Genomic DNA, 16,258 nt, shown 5'->3' on the forward strand with positions numbered 1-16,258 from the left:
TGGACAAATGTGTTCGTTTCTCTTAGGTATTATACTCAGGAGTGGCTGGGTCCTATGGTTACTATACGTCTAACTTTTTGAGGAGCTCCCAAACTGTTTTCGGAATTGGCAGGACCACTTTATGTTCACCATGGCACGTCTGATGGTGCTAATATTTCCATATTCTTGATGACATTTGCTATTGTCTTCTTCTTTAAGTGTTTTCAGGTGCATTTACCTTATTTTAAAGATTCGTTTATTTTATTTTATTTTATTTTATTTTATTTTATTTTATTTTATTTTATTTTATTATTTTATTTTATTTCCCAGTGATTCACCAGTCTCATAATACTCAGTGTTCATTATATCACGTCATTTATTTATTTTAGAGAGAGAGCATGTGTGAGCAGGGAGAAGGGCAGAGGGAGAGAATCCCAATGAGGGGCTTCAAATGGGGCTCAATGTGGGGTTTAATCCCATGACCCCAAGATCATAACCTGAGAGGAAATCAAGAGTTGATGTACAATTGACTGAACCACCCAGGCGCACTACTACTGTCCTTTTTTTTTTTTTAAAGATTTATTTTTTTATTTATTCATGATAGACACACAGAAAGAGAGAGAGAGGCAGAGAGATAGGCAGAGGGAGAAGCAGGCTCCAATGCCGGGAGCCCGACGCGGGACTCGATCCCGGGACTCCAGGATCGCTCCCTGGGCCAAAGGCAGGGCGAAACCGCTGAGCAACCCAGGGATCCCCTTTTTTATTGCAGCTATTTTAGTGAGTGTGAAGTGATGATCTCATGGTCACTTTGGTTTACATATCCTGTTGAGAATCTTTTCATCTGCTTATTGGCCTTTTGAAAGAAATTTATTTTTATCTTCTTTTAAAGTTATCCCAGCCCCTCAAAGGATGATACAACAACCTAAAAGGGGTTCCAGTTCAGTAACATAGTTCACTGTCTCCATGACATCACCATCCCTTTGTTTCTCCACACTTGTCAGTCCACATTCTGAACCCCACCTGACCTCCTGGAAAAACTGTCTCATCGAGCTCTCCAGTGTCTTAGCTTCTAAATTCCAGGGGCATTTTTCAGTACTTATATTACTTGCCACTTAGTTCTATCTGGCCCATCCTACCAGACTCCTCATTTGATCACAGTGATTTCATTTTTCAAGAACCCTTTCTTAGAAAACACAAACAGAAAAAGCCTCTTCCTTACTCCCTGTGATCTGGTTTCCATGAGGTGAAATGGGGGGAGGGGAGCACAGAAAAGGAGAGACCATGGCCAGAATGTTGTAATAGTTTACTTCAGTCACACTTTTTTTGGTAGAGCAAGTGACAGAAATCCATACTGTTCATATTTCCATCTGGCCTATCTTATATTTTCTTTGCCACTAGACTGTGAGATTACTTAAAAATAAAACCTTAGGGGAATCTTTGGGTGGCTCAACAGTTTAGCACCTGCCTTTGGCGCAGGGCATGATCCTGGAGTCCAGGGAGCAAGCCCCACATTGGCTCCTGCATGGAGCCTGCTTCTCCCTCTGTCTGTGTCTCTGCCTCTCTCTGTGTGTCTCTCATGAATAAATAAATAAAATCTTAAAAACAACAACAACAACAACAACAACAAACAAACCCGTAAGGGATGCCTGAGTGGCTCAGCGGTTGAGCATGTATCTTTGGCTCAGGGCGTGATCCCAGGGTCCCGGGATCGAGTTCTGCATCAGGCTCCTTGCGTGAAGCCTGCTTCTCCCTCTGCCTGCATCTCTGCCTCTCTCTCTCTCTCTCTCTGTCTATGAATAAATAAATAAAATCTTAAAAAATAAATAAATAAAACCTTAAAAAAATAAAGTGAAGCAAGATAGGATAGTGACTAAAAAGCTCATATGACTGTGTTTGAAATCTGCCAGTGCTACTTAATAATCATAGAACCTTAAGTATTTCATAACCCTTTGCCTTGGTTTTCCTATCTATAAAATGGAGAGCAACCTCATAGGCTTGTGGGGATTAAAGGAGTTCAGATATAGAACTCACTTAGACTATTCTTAGAACATATATTGGATTAACTTTTCACTATTTAAAAAGGAAGAAAACTTGATATGTTTTATTGAGACAGAGAAACTGGAGGGACCCCATAAAAAAAAGCTGGAGTTTTTTTCCCCTTTGCTTCTCTCCTTGCTTCTATTCTTACTAGGACCTGCACACCCACCCCATTGTACACACATCTTGTAACGCAATAGCACATGTCCTCCTTGTAAGGAACAAAAAGATACGATGTCTTTTGGAATCTTCCAGCACAATAGATAACATCTAAGGAGTGACCGGGTGGGGTCACCATAAGTGTTCTCTAAGACACTGACTCCAAATACCTTGATGCCTAAACCCCTGGCTTCGGGGAGTGAGTGACCTATGGACACCTGGATCCTGTCCTTGTTCTGACCAGTTCCTGGATGTCTAAGAGGACACGTGCACTATACCAGACCACAATCACTAAGAAAACCCCAGGCCCCAAGCAAAGATGAAACTCATGCTCTTTTCCTTTCTGAATCTCCTGGATACTGTATTTCTCTCACTCTTTCTGTATATGTATCTTCAATAAATTCTGACTTCACCTACTGCTGGCTCATGTTTGATTTCCATCCTGCAGGAAGCCAAGGACCCTCTTCACTAGTCCTGCGGGACCCTCTTTAGGTCCTCGGACCAGGCCTACCCACATCATTATCACTTCTATTGGATGCTTCCTGACAGCAAATCCCTGATTTATTTGCTTTTCTGTTTTACATGTGTCTACTGCGGGGCCTTGTGTCTGTAGATATTCAGAAAATACTTGTGGGGCAGCCCGGGTGGCTCAGCGGTTTAGCGCCGCCTTTGGGCCAGGGCGTAATCCTGGAGACCAGGGATCAAGTCCCACGTCGGGCTCCCTGCATGGAGCCTGCTTCTCTCTCTGCCTGTGTCTCTGCCTCTCTCCCTCCCTCTCTCTCTCTCTCTGTGTTTCTTGTAAATAGATAAATAAATAGATAAATTGCTATGTGAATGCGATTGGGTAGCTGGCTATATATTATTTTATTTATTATTTATTTTTATTTTTATTTATTTTTATTTATTTTTTTTTTAAAGATTTATTTATTTATTTTAGAGACAGAGCAGGGAGGAGGAGCGGGCAGAAGGGGAGAAAGGGAGTCTCAAGCAGACTCCATGCTGAGCGTGGAGCCTGACTTGGGGCCCAATTCCAGGACCCTGAGACAAAATCAAGGGTCGGATATGCAACTGACTGAGCCACCTAGGCACTCCTATACATTTTATTTATTTATTTATTTATTTATTTATTTATTTATTTATTTATTTATTTATTTATGAGAGACAAAGAGAGAGAGCGAGCAGAAGAGACACTGGCAGAGGGAGAAGCAGGCTCCACGCAGGGAGCCCGACATGGAACTCGATCCTGTGTCTCCAGGATCACGTCCTAGGCCGAAGGCGGCGCTAAACCGCTGAGCCAGCTGGGCTGCCCTCTATACATTGTTTTAGACCAATTCCTTAACTAATGTAGTCCCTGATTTTCGGTAGTTGTGTGTAGCTTGGGAAGTAGTTGTTGAATCTGCCTAAAAAGTACATTCTCACTTTTTTTTGGTCTTTTATCTACCATGAGTTTCCCCAGGAGACAATTTTTGATCAAATGATTGTGAAATGACCGTATATGGCAGTACATATGTTCTGGGAGGGATGGAAGTGCCTTCCCCAGACACTTTTACAAGGAAGCCATGTGGGAAAATCACAGAAATATATCACTAGGATACTGGAGGGAAAGCAGAGAAAAGTCCTATGCTGATTTTGTACCCTTAGCTTCTGAGAAAGAATGCAGCCATTAAATGCTAGAGCAGTAGTAAACTAGAAACCAAATCTATGTGTTTTGGATACCCCCACGTTTTCTATGAGAATTTTTTATACAGTATTTTCAGTTTGTTGTACACATGTTTTCTCTCTCACAATTATTCTAGACCATGTAGTCTCAGAAATACATTGTGTATAATATAATTTAAATGATATATATATGTATATATTAAAGATTTTATTTATTTGAGAGAGAGTGAGAGAAAGAGCATGAGCTGGGGGGGTGGATGGGGAGAAGGAGATGCAGACTCCCCACTGAGCAGGGAGCCCCAGACATGGGGTTCAATCCCAGGACCCCGGGACCATGACCTGAGCTGAAGGCAGATGCTTAACCAACTGAGCTACCCAGGTGCCCTTCTAGGATCCATATTTAAAAAAAAAAAAAAAAACACAAACAAAAAACCCAGGTGGGGGCCATCCCGGGTGGCTCAGCGGTTTAGTGCCTGCCTTCGGCCCAGGGCCTGATCCTGGAGACCAAGAATCGAGTCCCACGTCGGGCTCCCTGCATAGAGCCTGCTTCTCCCTCTGCCTGTGTCTCTGCCTCTCTCTCTCTGTCTCTCATAAATGAATAAATAAAATCTTAAAAAAAAAACCCAAATGGGATTAATCTTAATCTTGACAATGTATTTTATTTATTCCAATGTACCCCACATAATGTGATTTTTAACATGAAGTCAATTTTAAAATATTGAATGAGCTTTGTTGCCTTTTTTTATTCTAAGTCATCAGAGTATGATATGAGTGTAGTTTACATCTATGTGCCCCTTAATTCAGACTACCCATATTTCAAGTGCTCAGCGGCCACATATGGCTAGTGGCTGCCATATGGGATGGTGTGCAGTTCTAGATGATCTGTATGATCCTCCGATAATACAATTTCAGTATTGCAGGTCCATTTGTGCTTGTTCTTGTTGGTACCAAAGTGCCAAATTGCCATAATCTAATGAAACTTTAACAGAAGCAAATAATATGAAAACAATGCATTAGCATCAAGTGACAGCTACTTGACGCCACGATGGAATGAAGAAACCAAGGAAGGGAACATTATGGGAGAATAGAGTCATAGTTCAGTAAATAGTGGTGCAGGATGCCCAGCACAAAAGAATTTGCCCTGTACCTGTCACCACTATATTCATGTTGCAGGTGATTTCATTTTACCCAAGTGTAACCTGTCACATTAAGTGATGATGGTATTTTGATTTTTTTTAACTTCATGTAGTTTCGTTGGTGTTTAATTTATAATTGTGTTTTTTGATAGCTGTAAAGAGCTATAAGCCTAACAACATTTATGGATTTATGCTTTTATAATACTTTGTATTATTTAAATAATGTAATTACCATAAAAATATTTCCAAACACCACTGGGAAAAAGGGATTCATGAAAGTTCCTCTCCCTTTTAATAGGATTGTTCTTTAATTTGGGCATATCCCCCAAGGATATGAAAGGCCACCTATTTATTAAAAAATCTTTGAGGATAGCTAGATTTGGGGCTGGGGGAAGTAAGGAGTCTCAGGGATTTGGAGGAAAACCTAGGTCAATATTTGACCAAGTTATCAATATAGTTCACTTAGGAATCAAAGATAAGATTTCTGAGCTGGGGGAGGGAGATCTCGAGCTAATTATCAATTGTTGCAGGGCAATAGCCCCCTTCCTGGGCTAACACACAGGCAGTCTATAGTTTACAAAGACTGGGGAGGTTTACTCCCTCCTTGGCTCAGTTGGCTAAAGAGATCATTGCCCACCATCTGTTCACAGCAGATGCTGAAAGCAGAAGTGATGCAGTAAATTATGAAGTAGCCAGTACTGCCTTTTCTGAACCTCTCCCAGCCCCCTACCCCCAACCCCATTCATCACTCAGTTCCCCTTTCCAGCTCTCAGACAGAATTTGCAACCTTGCATTTTCATTCTGTGTAAGTGTCCTGTCTCATCATTCGAGAAACTCCAGCTTTGCCTAAACAACCTCATCCACACGCAGGGCCTCTTCCCACGTGGCTCACTGCCCAGTTCCCGCCCCTCCCAGCTAGCCACGTCTCTCAGCAGCAGCATGTGTTTTAGTCCTGTCACGAGAGAAAAAAGACAGTCAGTAAAGTTGCTAAGCCATCCTTGCCCATTATCTCAGGACTCAGGTGGGAGATTGTGAAAGAGAAATCCCAATTTATTAAACACTGAAAACACTCAACAAAGAAGCCAGATGAAAGCTTTCACTTTGAAAATATCTTAAGTCTGGGACACCTGGGTGGCTCAGTGGTTGAGCGTCTGCCTTTGGCTCAGGTCATGATCCCAGGGTCCTGGGATTGAGTCCTCTCTCAGGCTCCCCGCAGGGAGCCTGCTTCTCCCTCTGCCTGTGTCTCTGCCTCTCTGTGTCTCTCATAAATAAATAAATAAAATCTTTAAAAAAATGTATCTTAAGTCTAAGGTCAGACCTCTGTCAGTCACATAGACTGGTGAATAAAATACAAGGTCCTTGCCCTCCTGAGGCTTACATTCAGTTAGAGAAGATAGATATTAATCAAATAATCTCTTTTAGGAGGAAAAGCACAGGATGCATTAAGAGCTTTCAGAGAGCATAATGAGAGACATAAAGAGAGACGGGGAGTCTTAGGAGATGCCATTGAAGCCGAGCCCTCAGAAAATGAATTAGGCAACTAAAGAGAGAGGAGACAGGGTCTAGTCCTCTCAGGGTCAGCAGCATTAGCAAAGGCTTTGAAGCAGGTAAGAGTTTGCTCTGATCAAGGCCCTGAAAGAAGCCAGCAAAGGTGGCAGGCGAGGGGAGAGGTGAAGGGGGCCAAAGGCAGTCACCGAGAATCTTGGATCTTATTTGAAGCAAGATGGCCAGTCACCGGGAGGTTTTCAGGAGAAGGATGATGCCAGCTACAGTGTAAAACGCTGAAGCAGTTAAGAGGTTATTGCCATTGACTGGGTGGGAGATGGAGTTGACCTGGGCTGAAACAATAGAAAGAGATAGATGGGACTGAGATCTATTCTGGAAAAAAAATCTGCAGGCCTCAGTGAAAAGCTGGATGTGGTCAAGGCTGAGTCCTGTGTTTCTGGCACAAACCCCTACCTGGTAGCTGGTTTTTCCCAATTACTAAGATGGAAAAGATTGGGAGGAAAAGTAGCTTTGGGATAGATCAGGAGTTCTGTTTTGAACATCTTTTTAATTTTTTTTTTTTTAATGTATGGTAGTCACACAGAGAGAGAGAGAGAGAGAGAGAGAAAGGCAGAGACACAGGCAGAGGGAGAAGCAGGCTCCATGCACCGGGAGCCCGACGTGGGATTCGATCCCGGGTCTCCAGGATCGCGCCCTGGGCCAAAGGCAGGCGCCAAACCGCTGCGTCACCCAGGGATCCCTGTTTTGAAAGTCTTAACTCTGAAATGTTGACAATACAGATATACACAGATGTGGAGCCCAGAGAAGAGACCAGGACAGACAGAGCTAAGCATGGGAATCAATAGCATACAGATATTTACAGCCATGGTGGAGGATAGAAGAGCCGAGGGGAGAGAGGGTACCAGGTTGGAACCTGATATTTAAAGGCCACATAGAGGGGATCCCTGCGTGGCGCAGCGGTTTAGCGCCTGCCTTTGGCCCAGGGCGCGATCCTGGAGACCCGGGATCAAATCCCACGTCGGGCTCCCGGTGCATGGAGCCTGCTTCTCCCTCTGCCTGTGTCTCTGCCTCTCTCATGAATAAATAAATAAAATCTTAAAAAAAAAAAAAGCCACATAGAGGAGAAGAAACTGACAAAGGACTTTGAGAGGAAGATCCAGAGACAGAAGGGAAAGCAGGAGGGGATGTTATGAAAGCGGGCGAAGAGTGTTGAAGGATCAGAGAGAGGGTCGACTCCGTTGAACGATCTTGAAGTCTCCGGCAAGACGAGAACTGAAGGGGAAAGCCTATGAAGGCACTGACCCGGGGGCAATCTGACGGCTTTCTCATCTTCGGGTTCCACTTTAGTGATCGAGGACAGAAGTCTTGTAACCGCCATCGATGTCGCGGGGAGGGACCCGGGCAGGAACCAGATGTACTGATGAAAACTTCTATCACCCAGGCGTGGCCTGCAGGACTTACTCAAGAGTAGCTTTCTCTCTCTGTCGTGTGAGAAATGGTGACGAATTTCGGGTCAGGTTGCCTTCTGCCATGGAGACTCCAATGACCTTGGTTTTTAATGCCTTTTCTCTCATACTTTTTTCAACATTTTACTCTGCTTTATTAATTCTGGCACTTACCAGCTGTGCACCCAGGGCAAGTTATTTCACCTCTTTGTGTCTTACTTTCTCTATGGGTAAAATTAGAATAAAAATAGCAGATGTATGAGGATTGGATCATACATGTAGAACACTTAAAACTGTGCCAAGTATATGTTGGCATTCAAAGTTTGGGTTGTTGACACCTTTCCTTTTCTTCTAATGTTCAGAGAAACTGAATTTTCTTGTGTTTTCCAAAAGGAAAGGAGGGGTACCTGGGTGGCTCAGTCAGTTGAGTGGCTGACTCTTGGTTTGGGCTCAGGTGGTGATCTCATGGTCCTGGGATGGAGCCCTATGGTGGTGGTGGTGGGTGCCCTGTGCTCAGTGCTCAGTGGGGGGTGTGCTTGTGGATTCTCTCTCTCCCTCTCCCCCTTACCCAGCTCTCTTTCTTTCAAATAAATAATTTTTTTTTAAAAAAGAAAGGAAATGAATTTGAAAATTAGATCTGCTAATTACTAGCCATGTGATTTTGGGGAAGTTACTAACCTCTCTGTGCCTCAGTTTCCTGATCTGTAAAAGAGGAATATTGTAGTATACTACTATATAGGGTTATTGTGAGGACTAAATGAGTTATTAATCATACGGCATTTAGAACATAAAGCATGGCACACAGTAAGTGCTACCTGTTAATTATGTTGTTCTCGCAGCAAATCATTCCCCTCAATATTACTACCACCTTTCATCTTAAATGGAATAAAATCAGGACAAATAGAAAGTGCGTAGAATTATTTTCACGAAAATGCATGATGTAATTGATTTATAATTAATTGTAGGGAAATAATAAATAGGAACATGCTGGATTGGCATCCAAGTACTGACACTTGGGAGACAAGCAGTATTTTCTATAACAAATCTTGGTGCTACTCTCAGAATCATGTAATTTTAAACACTCTGGTAAAGCATCATCTCTCTTTTTTTAAACCATACAACATTTTTGTAAATGATAAAAATTTAATGAGTTCTTTTTAGCCAGCCGAAAGAAAGAAAGAAAGAAAAGAAAAAAGAAAAAGAAGAAGGAGGAAGAAGACAAAGTAGAAAGGGAAACAAAGGAGGGATTGTTAGAATATATGCTTCTGGGAGAATCGTGTCCTTAGATGTTCTGTGACCTTGTCAGGATTCCTTGTTCTACATTCTGACCACTATATTTTGCCAAATGGCCGGTCTTCCATCTGACCTAATACAACAGCGATAGACATGTTTTGTGGAAGAGCATTGGCTCTGGATGAAGACACACCTATGTTTGATCCTGGCACTGCCATTATTAGCTGGTGATCCTGGGCAAATCACTTCAAATTTGTGAATTTGTCCATTCTTCTATAATATGGAGATAAAAATAGAATGATGTCATAGGAATGATAGGATCATGCGAGCGAATGTAGGGGAAGTATCTAGCACAGTTCCTTGCATGTGGTTAATGGTCTATGAATTTAGTTCCTCTCTTCCCCAACCTCTCACCCCCTGTCCCCTTTCCTTTCCTGTCAAATAGAGTCAGGTTTACTTACTTCTCCTTACTTCTCTTTGAATTATAGGAGCACCTGAGTGGCTCAGATGGTTAAATATGTGCCCTCAGCTCAGATCATGGTCTCTGGATCCTGGGTTCAAGCCCTGAGTCGGATTTTCTCCCCAGCTCGTTCTCTCTCTTTCTCTCCCTCTCTCTCTCTAAATAAATGAATAAATCTAAAAAAAAACAAACAAAAAAAAAAAGCGCTTGGAACTTTGTACAGAAGGCTGCGCTAGAACCTTCAGTGATTTACAGGGCCCCATTACATAGCTCCTTCATGAACCAATGGAGGGGGCAACTGGTTAAGGATCTTATGTTTGGAGAATACTGGCCTCAGAATTTCCAAGATTTAGGTTCTTTCTTCAGTTCTCTTTCTTGTCTTCTGAACTGGGGGTCCCTCAGTTTAAGGGGTTCCTCTGTATCTGGAGGAGCTAGTATGGTACCCTGAAGTGATGCAACTCAGTTTTCTTCTAAATTTTTAAAAGATTTTATTTATTCATTTGACAGAGAGAACACAAGCAGGGGAGAGAGGCAGAGGGAGAGAACTTTTAATTCTTTCCATACGGGGCTGGATCCCACAACCCATGAGATCACGACCTGAGCTGAAACCAAGAGTTGGATGCTTAACCAACTGAGCCACCGAGGTACCCCATTCTCAGCTTTTTATGAGCTAGGATGTTCTGCCTGTGAACTTCTAGAGCTCTTTTTCCCTGACAAAGGCCCTGCCAAAAAAGGCTGGATGTACTCCTTGGCTTCTTTCTTCCAACCTACACTTTCACTATGGCCATTGAGGCAATTCTAATCTAAAGGCAAGAAGAGGGGGACGCCTGGGTGGCTCAGTGGTTGAGCATCTGCCTTTGGCTCAAGTCATGATCCTGGGGTCCTGGGGTCCTGGGATCAAGTCTCACACCAGGCTCCCTGTAGGGAGCCTGCTTCTCCCTCTGCCTATGTCTCTGCCTTTCTGTGTCTCTCATGAATGAATAAATAAAACCTTTAAAAAAAAAAAGGCAAGAAGAGGAATTTGCCATAAATTATGGACCCCTCCACTAAGCTCCCAGAGCCCTCTTGGGTATACCTTTATCACTTATCCACTCAACTGCAAGCATGATTTGTCTTCCATCCCACTGGGCTAGAAATCTCATTAGTCTGAGTTTGCACCTTACTTGACATTTAAAAATTTTTTTTATTTTTTAGATTTTATTTATTTATTCATGAGAGACAGAGAGAGAGAGAGGCAGAGACACAGGCAGAGGGAAAAGCAGGCCCCATGCAGGGAGCCTGATGTGGGACCTGATCCCAGGTCTTCAGGATCACACCCTGGGCTGAAGGCAGACGCTTAACCACTGAGCCACCTGGGCTGCCCATGACATTTTTATTCTTACTTCTAAACAGAATACCACTCATCTAATCCCAAATATTTCTGACTGGCGATGCAGCATGTGTTACTTTGACTTTGATCCTTAGTCTTTTTTGTAGTTTCCAATGTGTATGTTTTATTATTTATTTTTTGATTTTTTTTTTTTTTTTTTTTTTTTTTTTTTTGGAGAGGGAGCACATGTGGAGCCTAATGCCGGGCTCGATCTCATGATCCTGAGATCACGACCTGAGTGGAAATCAAGAGTCCAACAATTAACTGACTGAGCCATCCAGGCAGCCGTGTGTGTGTGTGTGTGTGTGTGTGTGTGTGTGTGTTTTAAACAAAGAATATGAATTGCTTTTACAGCAAGAGAAAAGGCATAGCTACCTGTCTCTGGCTGGGTGTTCCAGGGACTGGACTGTCCCTACTTTAGTGCTGTCTACTTCAGTGGTATTAAAATAGAAAACACATTGGCCAAGAATCAGTAAGTCCTGAGATGAGAGAAATTCAGGGTATATGTAATGGATAGAAATGGGCTAAACTGGCCTAGTGTAGAAGCAGGGTCATGGTCCACTTGTCAATATTAATTTCGTTAGGGAGGGCTCCTAGGGAATGATAGACAATCAAGGGAGTGGGAGAACCAGTTTTATCAGTTGGGACGGAAATATTCCCAATATTTTTACAATTGCAATGACCAGCCTGGTGCATGTATACTAATTATGGCTCCAGATTACAAGGAGTGAAACTTCAGTGTCTGACATAATTCTTACCTAAAGAGTGCTCTGGAATGATAAAGGTTTCTTGATTGCTTCAGATCAGTTAGTTAAAGTGGAAGTTTGACCAATGGTGGAATGAACTGGAGTTTGTGAGCTCTGTGGTTCCTTCTAGACATGGAACACTATGGAAGTTGAGCTGCCGGCTTTCATGGGTTTCACCACTATGACCGCCTCTGCCCAACTGTTCCATCTTACCCATTTCTACTCTTGAAGGATTTTGCCTGTGTGCAGTCTGGTTTCCTCCTGAAGTATCTGTGAAACACTCAGGCCCGCATGAAGTGGAGGGCCAGAGGCAGGTCAGGCCCGGAGGGTGTAGAGCCTGCCTGGGCTTGCTGGATGAGTGACTTCATGGCTGTGTGGTCAAGTCCTCTGAGTCTCAGTTCTCTTATTTCAAATGGGAATCATAAGTAAGGGTGTAGGGATTAAAGAAGATGGTGTTGAATCTCATGCCAGGCACAGAATAAGTGCTTGAGAAGTGGTAGCTAACATTAGAGCAGGAGCTCTGGAGGCAGCCTGTTCAATTCCTGCCCCTTTCCTTACTAGCTCTGTGACCTTGGATGTATTTCTTAAACCTCCTGTGTCTCATTTCCCCCATCTGTAAGATGGCGATAGTAATAGCACTTACTTCATGGGATAAGTGTGAGAATTGCACGGGATAATGTACACAAAGTGCTTAAAACAGTGCCTGACACATTGCCAGTATTCAGTAAAGAGAGCTATTTTTAGAATGATTATTAATAGATGTTTGGTCATTCCTATGCTTTGTGCTTGCATGAATGAGATGAGTCATAAGATAGGAATTATAAATGAGCCCAGATTGTATTGGGGGAGATAGGTGCACAGATAATATCAAGATGTCATTCCAAGGGCTGAAATAGGATTGGAGTAGTTCTGAATGCTGTGATAGTCCAGAGGAGAGGGCAATTAATTCTGCCAATCCATGTTGTGTTGGCGCAAAAATGTGATTTTACCTGTGTGTGGTCCTGAGTCTTCCTTATGTGTCAGTGATACATTTGGGGCCATGTAAAGTGAAGACCCACAGGCCCAGCTTTTAAGTCAGGGAGTCTGAGGGTACAGCCTTGAGGGATGAACAGTAGCAGTTCTTGGGAGCAGAGAGAAGAGGCTGGTCTAACACTGGGTAGAAGTACAGAAAGTACTCAGTGGAGGGCAGGGCAAAGGAAGAGTAGAGCAGAAAAGCTAGTTGAGCCCAACTGGTAGAAAGCCCTGAGCACCTGCACCCCACAGAATTGGACTAAAGATCAGAGCATAAAGTATTTTTGTCAAATGAATGGTATTTCAATATCACTGGAATGTCCTTTCAATATCATTTACTTCTTGGGAGCATAGAAGTAAATCCTTGTGTTAAGTGTATTAAAAATATAATAATGCTCTCTAGCTTCACTCTTAAGAGTTCAAACTTTGGGAAATTCCAAAACCTCCAAAACTTTCCAAGTGTTGAGAGAGGGTTAGGTATCCAGACACGCTTGGTTCCTTTCCCTCCTCACAGCCTCTGCTGAAAGGTCGAAGCAACTAGAAGGCTCTCCTCATCATAGCTGTCTGGGCACAGGTTCTACAAGTCATCATGCTCAGTCTTAAAATCTGTAGGACACGCTCTTGAGTTAGAGACAGATGGGGCTAGGCAGAGAAAGATAAGGGAAAGGCCCAAAGTTGGGATCCCATAAATCTCTGGGCTCCCATAAATCCCAAGGACACCAAAAGGCCCAGAGTCAGGCTCTTACCCATCCCAATGAAACAGAGATAAGGCAGCAAAAACAGAGAAAAAAAAATTAAAAATAAATCTGGCTCCCTAGCTCCAAAATTTTAGGGAGTATCTCCCCTTGATGGTTCCCAAGTAATCATAGAAACTCACCAGACCACAAAGAAGTAAGTCATTAAAGGTATTATCAAATAGTCCTTCCTCAAACCAAGACTGCACAAGAATCTCAAGGCCACAAGCTTCGTAATCAGTTCTCAATCCAAGACTGCCACTAAACGCCCTCAGTGGCAACCCTGTCAGGACTCCTCTCACTTCTGAGAGCTTTCTCTCTATCTTTGCCTAATAAACTTCTTTTTTTTTTTTTAAAGATTTTATTTTTTTTATGATAGTCACAGAGAGAGAGAGAGAGAGGCAGAGACACAGGCAGAGGGAGAAGCAGGCTCCATGCACCGGGAGCCCGATGTGGGATTCGATCCCGGGTCTCCAGGATCGCGCCCTGGGCCAAAGGCAGGTGCCAAACCGCTGCGCCACCCAGGGATCCCTTTGCCTAATAAACTTCTATCGCTTTACTCACTCTCTGTTGTCCATGAGATTCATTCTTCGACTCTGTGAAACAAGAATCAAGCTCTCCCGTATCTCTCTGACCTACACAGTCCTTCACATCTGCCCTCTTGAGGGTTCTCAGTACCACATTTTTTTTCTTACCTTCTTTTCTTGTTCACTGTATGTCTACCTTATCCCTAAGTGCCATGAGGGTAGAAATCTTACTGGTCTTTTTCTTTTTTCACTTGTTCTTTTCTTTTCTTTAATATTTATTTATTTATTTATTTATTTATTTATTTATTTAGGAGAGAAAGAGAGAGAGAGTAACCAAGTGGTAAGTGGTGGGGAGGGGAAGAGGGAGAAAGAATCCTGAAGTGGACTCCCCACTGAGCATGGAGCCAGAAGTGTGCTTGATCCCAGGACCCCCGACATCATGACCTGAGCTGAAACCAAGAATTGGTAGCTTCACCAACTAAGCCACCCAGGTGCCTCCACTGGTCTTTTTCTTTTTTTTAATTTTGAAAAAATTTCAGACACATAGAAAGGTTGCAGGAAAAGTTCAGAGAATGGTTGTATGCTCTTCACCTACTTCCCGGTTGTTAATATGTTACATTTGCCATATGCTTTCTCGGTTTCTCTCTTTATATATCTACATCATTATGGACTGCACTGTGCCTTCCCCCAAATTCATTTGTTGAATCCCTAATTCCCAGTACCTTAGAATGTGACTGTATTTGGAAATAGAGCCTTCAAAAACATAATGAAGTTAAAATGAGATGGTTAGAGTAGCTCCAAATCCAATCTGATTGGTGTCCTTATAAGAAGAGGTGATTAAGACATCCGGAGAGAGATAGCTGAAGTGTACTGCCATAAAGAGAAGGCCATGTGAGGACACTGAGAAGGCAGCCATATGCAAGGCAAGGAGAGAGGCCTCAAGGGAAAAAACAAACAAACAAACCCTGCCAACACCTTGATCATGTATTTCCAGCCTCTAGAACTGGGACAAAATAATTTTCTGTTGTTTAGGACACCTGGGCGGCTCAGCGGTTAAGCATCTGCCTTTGGCTCAGGGCGTGATCCTGGAGACCTGGGATCGAGTCCCACAGGGGGCTCCCTGCATGGAGCCTGCTTCTCCCTCTGCCTATGTCTCTGCCTTTCTCTCTGTGTCTCTCATGAATAATTTTTTAAAAAAATTTCTGTTGTTTAAGCTACCCAGTCTGTGATATTCTGTAGTGACACCCTTAAAAAACTAATATTTATATGGGTGACCCTTGAACCACCTAAGTTTGAATTGCTTGAGTTACCATGTAGAATTTTTTCAATAAATACAGGACTATAATGTATTTTTCTCTTCCTTGTGGTTTTCTTGGTAATGTTTTCTTTTCTCTAGCTTACTTTATTGTAAAAATATATATGGTATAATACATATAAAATATGTTAATTGACTGTTCATGTTATTTGGAAGGCCTTTGATCAACAGTAGGATACTAGTAGGATATATATAGAATATATATACACATTTCCTGAACCATTTGAAGACATGATGTCCCTTTATTTCTAAAGGCAAGTACTTTCTTTTATGTAATCACAATATAATTAGCTAAAGCAGGAAATTAACACTGATATCATGCTATTAGCTGATCTACAGATTTATTAATATTTGCTAATTGCCCTGTAATATCCCTTAAGCAAAGAGAAAGGAAAAAGAAAAATGAAATAAAGAAAAGAAAAATAATTTTTTGGTCCCAAATCACACATTTGTCATGTCTAGAGTCATCTAAAACGGTACATCATTCTTTGTTTTTCATGACTTTGACATTTTTTCAAAGAGTACAGGCCGCTTTTCTTGTAGTATATCTTTCATTTTGGATTTGTTGGATATTTCCTCGAGATTAGATTAAGATCTAATAATATATTCCAAAATTTCAGGAATATGGCTTTTTCCTGGACTGTTTTAATATTCCAGGTCTGTGTTCTCCCCTCTCAACGTGTAAATGAAAAATTTATAACATTTTTTAGGGAACTTAATGGTTTAGAAAAACCACTTCGTTCAATTTTCAGACTTGTTAAGAGTTATGAATTGATGTGTCCTCCTTAATGCACCATATTGTGTGTTTGTCTCCTTAATGACGGTGTAATTTGCACCTCTTGTTTAAGGTCATGACTTTCAGGGCCGTGTGGGTGGCTCAGCGGTTAAGCATCTGTCTGCCTTTGGCCCAGGGCATGATCCTGGAGTCCCAAGATCCAGTCC

Source organism: Canis aureus, chromosome 12 (genome assembly GCF_053574225.1).
Source record: "Canis aureus isolate CA01 chromosome 12, VMU_Caureus_v.1.0, whole genome shotgun sequence".
NCBI classification, from domain to species: domain Eukaryota; kingdom Metazoa; phylum Chordata; class Mammalia; order Carnivora; family Canidae; genus Canis; species Canis aureus.